Raw genomic sequence first — 6,556 nt, forward strand, 5'->3', positions numbered from 1 at the left:
TAGCTTCCACCAGACCGCCTTCCGTATTTAACTTATGAAGAAAGTGTAACATCTCTCGCAGTTCAAAATGCTTACGCTACGTCCTATTCCTTCCGTATTCAAATTACAAAACAAGCGTTAAAAAGTTATTTTACTTCATAATGTGTTAAATATGGATATTTTTCCTTACATAAATGCATCGCTTCGCTTCAGAAGGTCTTTATTAACCCCCCGGAGCAGCGTGGGGTAAATTATGGGGTAATTTTCATTTTATAGTGAACTAATCCTTTAAATTCTGTAGCTGTACAATGATACATAAAATCAACCAACCACTTTCTGGCTCTTAGCTTTAACCACCACTACGTCATGGTACAAACACACACACACACACACACACACTCACAAATAATACAGTATAATATCCCTCTGCTCTTCGCAGCTTTGTACACTTTGATGAAACTGTCATTGTTGTTTATCATTTAAATTCCCTCTCTGTGATCACATATCTAATGTTTTCCATCCTTTGAATCTTGAATGGTTAAAGGGCAGACTGTGTTATTTAGTTGTTAACGCATGAAAGAAAGAACTGAGAAAAGAGGATGAAATGTCCGTCAGTGTGGATGACTTAACAACACACTGCTGTATAAAGCAGTGACCATTGGCTGTCAAATCCCCAGCAAAAACAATGTAAGCACTTTCATCCTGCAGTCTTTTAGCTCTCCAGACACCTCTTCTGTGTTTGAATTGCTAATGTGCTCTCACTCTTTTGAGCCAAGTCTCCCTCAGTATTACCTATTCTGTTGGAAGGGCTGCCAAGCTACATGCAAGCTAGCTTCCATCAAGACACACAGGCTGGTTCTTTAATACAGTCTGAAAAACATGCATGATGCACAAGATACTGCGAAATTCCCAGAGAAAAGATGAGGACTGTGATGGGAATCAACAAACAAACAAAAAATGTCCAAAAAGAAGGCTAATAAAAGCTCTTTAAATCTGCCATATCAGAATACATCACCTCACTATGGTTAAAATAAGCCCATAAGTGCCTTTTTTTTATTTTTTTATTTTTTTTAGAGATATTTAGTACAGAGTTCACATGATGTGGCACGGGGCTCTTCAATCTCAAAGTCATGGGGCCTCATTTATAAAATGTTGCGCAGAAACCATCCTAAATTTGATCTTACGATCATTTCTCCGATGTGCGTACGTGCGATTCATAGAATGAACGTACACACAGAAAACGAGCGTACGCCTCTCATTCAGATGTGAAATCTATAAATCGCAAATGATCTTGAACTTGCGCGCAGCTGAATGCTTTCAGTTCTCTGCGTTTTAAACGACACTAAATTAATGTCATTTACATATAAAAGATCACCAGTCATCGTCCAAATCCTTGGCGAACTGCAAGAATAGCTTAGATTTCCAAAAACCTGCAGTAATCTGACCAGGAAAAGTGTGTACATCTGCTCAGACCCTGACGTGGCTCTAAGCACTTTTCCACGTCAAAGACCGTTTTTATAAATATGAGCGTTGGCGTGGATTTAAGCGCATGCACACTCTAAGATCAAATCTGTGTGTACGCACGCTTTATAAATGAGGCCCCCTGTGTTTAAATCCTTCTTAGTTAAGCTATAAACTGTCATGTTTAGGTCCAGACAATGATGATGAAAGAGTTAAACAGGTTCAAAGATTTATTAATAAAACAAACTCAAGTAATTCAAAAGATGAAAAGCTTCGTAACAGCATGTATGGTGCAAACATGCGAACAATACCAGACTATAAACTGAACAAACTGAAGGGCTTAAATACACAGAATGATGAACTCAATAACGAACAGGTGACAATTAATTAATTAATAAATAATTATAGTAACAAATGAAGAGCGGGAAGCTGGAACAAAAGAAACTTAACGGAAAGAAACAAACTGACAAATCATCTCTGCAAATGATAATTTAAAAATGAAGTATGTGGCCATAATGTACCACTATCAAATGTAATGGAGAATAAATAACTTTGTCACAAACAATATGCATTTTCAACAAATTATAATGTTTTTTGAGGCATGAGAAGAATGAACTTAAGCAAAGACAAACACGAAGCAGCGAACTCCAACCCATGTTTCTTTATCATTGCTGCTTGTCCTGTCTTCAAATCACTTCCACGGTCTGCTTGTCATCCATTGCAACAATGCTCACTAATGACACACCAGGCCGCTGAAATGTCTTATCAGCTTTACCGGCATATGTAACAGGCCTCTGCGTGTAATAAGGGATAAGGGACATTGCTCTTTCTCCTTAATCAGACAGAGCGAGCGGCATCGCTGTCAACAAGACTGGGGAGCAAGAAAAGACACGGACCCTCATCACTACTCAACTAGCGTGAAACTGCCTTCCGTCACGGATTAGCCAGCCAACACTTTTCATTACCTGACATTCAAAGAACGGTATTTATGGCGGCAGGGGGTGCAAGTGTGTAGGCAGTGTGTATGATGAATACGTGTCTGCAAGCATTTTAGCTTTCTGGTTTCAGAAATCATGCACACCTGTTTAATTCTGTAGCCAGAATTATGACAAAGACAATGACTATATAAATGTAAAAACAACATCAATAAGGATATATAACAGGGAGCTCTTATCAGAATTATTCTACCAGGTTCAGATGGTACGTTGACAAGAAAGGCTATTATCTTGTGTTTGACGTCATTTACATGTCTAGCAGATGCTAACAGGTCAGATTACTCTGAACGACAGAAGAAAATTTAAATAATATCCCAAAGATTACACTTTACTCAATAAACTACCATTTCTGACCACTTCTACTAACATGTACCTAATACTTATCTTTTTATACATTATATTATTTTATTATGTATTATTCTAGACAACACAAATATACTGATACTGTGTTTTGCAAATTTGCATTTGTAGGTTGTCACAGGACGTTTTTTTTGTCCAGACCTAGAGGAGAGGGCAGGAAATGTTTGGGCATGAGGGGGAAATAGAGTGATGTTCGCAGCAGTTGTCTTTCATATCCCACAGCAGCGGCTGCCTGGATTTCTTAATAGTCTTTTCATGCTCTCGGACACTCAATGTCTCTTTGTAGGCCACTAGCTGTGGCCAGGGTCTAATATTACTCCACTGCCTACTGCATACTCGGCACCAGGAGTCGGTGGCACTCAGTAAAGCATTACTGAAGCTCAATGGTGCATGGTTCAATGCAGAGCTACTTGATTCACTGGTGACCACAGAGAGTGTAGCATTTACCCCACTGAAAAGAAAAAAACATTATTATATTATATTATTATATTTTTAGCTTTTCAGATTAATTTTATATATATATATATATATATTTAGTTTTATTTAAAGACAAAAGTCTCAGCTAGTTTTCACTTTCTGTGACTCTCGCTATTATATTTTATTAAATTGTATAAATATTTTCTGTCAAGGAGAAATACGACGCTGTGTTTTTTAATGCTCTGAAGAGCAGAGAGCGACTATAACACACACACACAGTTGGCCCATCTGCCAGGTGACGCTTGGTCTCCTCAGCAATCATACCTCACCATGGCTTGCCCAATCTGTCCCACCACAAGCAGAATGGCAGCAAGCCACATACCACTAGCTTATTAACAAACTCAGCTAGCAGTAGCTCTCCACAGCTCTCAACCAAATGCTAACATCCAATACTTCCAGCCAGTTTATATAAAAACTGTTCACAATGTTTACATTGTCTTATATTAACATATACAAACAAAAGATTCATACAGTCTGCATGACACAATAATAAAATAATGTGTGGGAATTTGTCACCGCTGTGTTATGCTTTATTATCTAATATCTATTTGCCCTTGACTGGTTATCTGTACCTGTATGAGCAGGTGGGGCCATGTCAACGGAGGTTGAGCTAAATATGGTGACGCAGCAGGCATTAAAGAGTGCCAAGATATGTAAAATGGAGACCTTGGCAGTAGCACTGACACCTATTGTTAAATAGTCAGGGGAGTTGTCTGCACTTTTTTAGCCAATCAGAAAACAGGCTAATCAGAAACATTTTGCATGTTGATTGCTTTTTCTATTTCAAGTAAGGAAATGCTGAAATATATCAGGGTTTACCTCCTTGATATATCAGTAACATCCTTGTCATTATATTAATTAGGGTTGGGACAATACATTGATTCATCTCGATTTGTGGTTCGATTTTGATATTTTCCGAATGCATCGTGATTCTCTCTTGAATCGATTCTGAGCTTAGTTTTTAACAGCAGATGGCGCTCGTGGCTAGTTTTTTACCGCATGCTCAAATGCTCACGAAGAAGAGCGCTTGTGTGTTCGGCAGAGTCTGAGAATGTATTTGCACCTCAGAATGCTTTTATGATGCAAGATTAATATAAACAGCCTGCTGCAAGCACCCTTGTAATTCGCTTCAACCTTTTCGAACTTTATGAATGATTATTTTATAGAAGGTTCAAGTGTGTGTGTAAGGAATTGGAAGAAAGCAGAGTACGGCTGTTTCTAAAGCATGCGGTGCCATCTGCTGTTAAAAACTAAGCTCAGAATCGATTCGAGAGAGAATCGCGATGCATTTGGATAATCTTTGAATCGATCCAGAATTATTGCTTGATTTATTGCAATGATTTATTGTCCTACCCCTAATATTAATACAATATTGGAGTTTATACAACAGTTTGTTCTGGTTCTCGAATCTGATTCGCTGAGAGGTCTTTCCAGGCATGCGATAGTCTACCAGTATCACCACAGGAACCGTAACACTCCACTTTCAGCATTCTCCCAGCGAGTGTAATGGCGGAAGAGGAAACCCACCATATTTTTACAGAAACTACTGTTTTTGTGTCACGGAATGTAGTTTTAAGAGTTTTTTAGGCAAGAATGTAGTTATTTAGACCTCAAATATGCGATTTATACACTGCTAAAAAAAAATTAAAGGAACACTTTGAAAACACATCAGATCTCAATGGGGAAAAATATCATGTTGGATATCTATACTGATATGGACTGGGTAATGTGTTAGGAATGAAAGGATGCCACATCGTTTGATGGAAATGAAAAATATCAACCTACAGAGGACTGAATTTAAAGACACCCTGAAAATCAAAGTGAAAAAATGATGCAGCAGGCTAGTACATTTTGCTAAAATTTCATTGCAGCAACTCAAAATGGTACTCAGTAGTTTGTATGGCCCCCACGTGCTTGTATGCATGCCTGACAACGTCTATGTCATCGGTCTGACAATGGGTCCAAGGATTTCATACCGATACCTAATGGCAGTCAGGGTGCCATTGTCTAGCCTGTAGAAGTCTGTGCGTCCCTCCATGGATATGCCTCCCCAGACCATCACTGACCCTCCACCAAACCGGTCATGCTGAATGATGTTACAGGCAGCATAACGTTCTCCACGGCTTCTCCAGACCCTTTCACATCTGTCATATGTGCTCAAGGTGAACCTGCTCTCATCTGTGAAAAGCACAGGGCGCCAGTGGCAGACCTGCCCATTCTGTTGTTCAATGGCAAATGCCAATCGCGCTCCACGGTGCCGGGCAGTGAGCACAGGGCCCACTAGAGGATGTCGGGGCCTCAGGCCACCCTCATGAAGTCTGTTTCTGATTGTTTGGTCAGAGACATTCACACCAGTGGCCTGCTGGAGGTCATTTTGTAGGGCTCTGACAGTGCCTGTTCCTCCTTGCACAAAGGAGCAGATACCGGTCCTGCTGATGGGTTAAGGACCTTCTACGGCCCTGTCCAGCTCTCCTAGAGTAACTGCCTGTCTCCTGGAATGTCCTCCATGCTCTTGAGACTGTGCTGGGAGACACAGCAAACCTTCTGGCTATGGCACGTATTGATGTGCCATCCTGGAAGAGTTAACCTGCCTGACCTCTGTAGGGTCCACGTATCACCTCATGCTACCAGTAGTGACATTGACCCTAGCCAAATGCAAAACTAGTGAAAAAACAGTCAGAAAAGATGAGTAGGGAAAAAAATGTCAGTGGCCTCCACCTGTAAAACCATTCCTGTTTTGGGGGTCGTCTCATTGTTGCCCATCTAGTGCACCTGTTGTTAATTTCATTAACACCAAAGCAGCTGAAACTGAACTCCTTCTGCTACTTAACTGACCAGATAAATATCCCAGGAGTTTAACTGACTTGATGCTACTCTCTGATTAAAAAGTGTTCCTTTAATTTGTTTGAGCAGTGTATGTAAACATAGCGCCTATTTGAAAATTTGTTTAGACATTTTCAGAAATGTGAGCTCCAGGCCTTCAGCGTCCGTTCAGCGCTCATGACACTGAAGTGTCCACAAATCTAAAAACACTGATATGTCCATAGAACCCTCATTAATAAACACACAAAAACTTTAATATTCAACAGAATACAATGTCATAGATCACTATTTTCCAGAGACAAAATTATATCAATTAACCTCAAAACTGTTTCGACTGACTAAATCTCACATATGTTATGTAGATGAAATGACAGTATTAAAAATAGCATTCTTTTACACTTTCTATTCATCAAATAATCCTGGAAACATAGAAAGGTGTACTGTAATAAGAAAATTTTAAT

This window comes from Ctenopharyngodon idella, chromosome 7 (assembly GCF_019924925.1).
Source record: "Ctenopharyngodon idella isolate HZGC_01 chromosome 7, HZGC01, whole genome shotgun sequence".
In the NCBI taxonomy this organism is placed as follows: domain Eukaryota; kingdom Metazoa; phylum Chordata; class Actinopteri; order Cypriniformes; family Xenocyprididae; genus Ctenopharyngodon; species Ctenopharyngodon idella.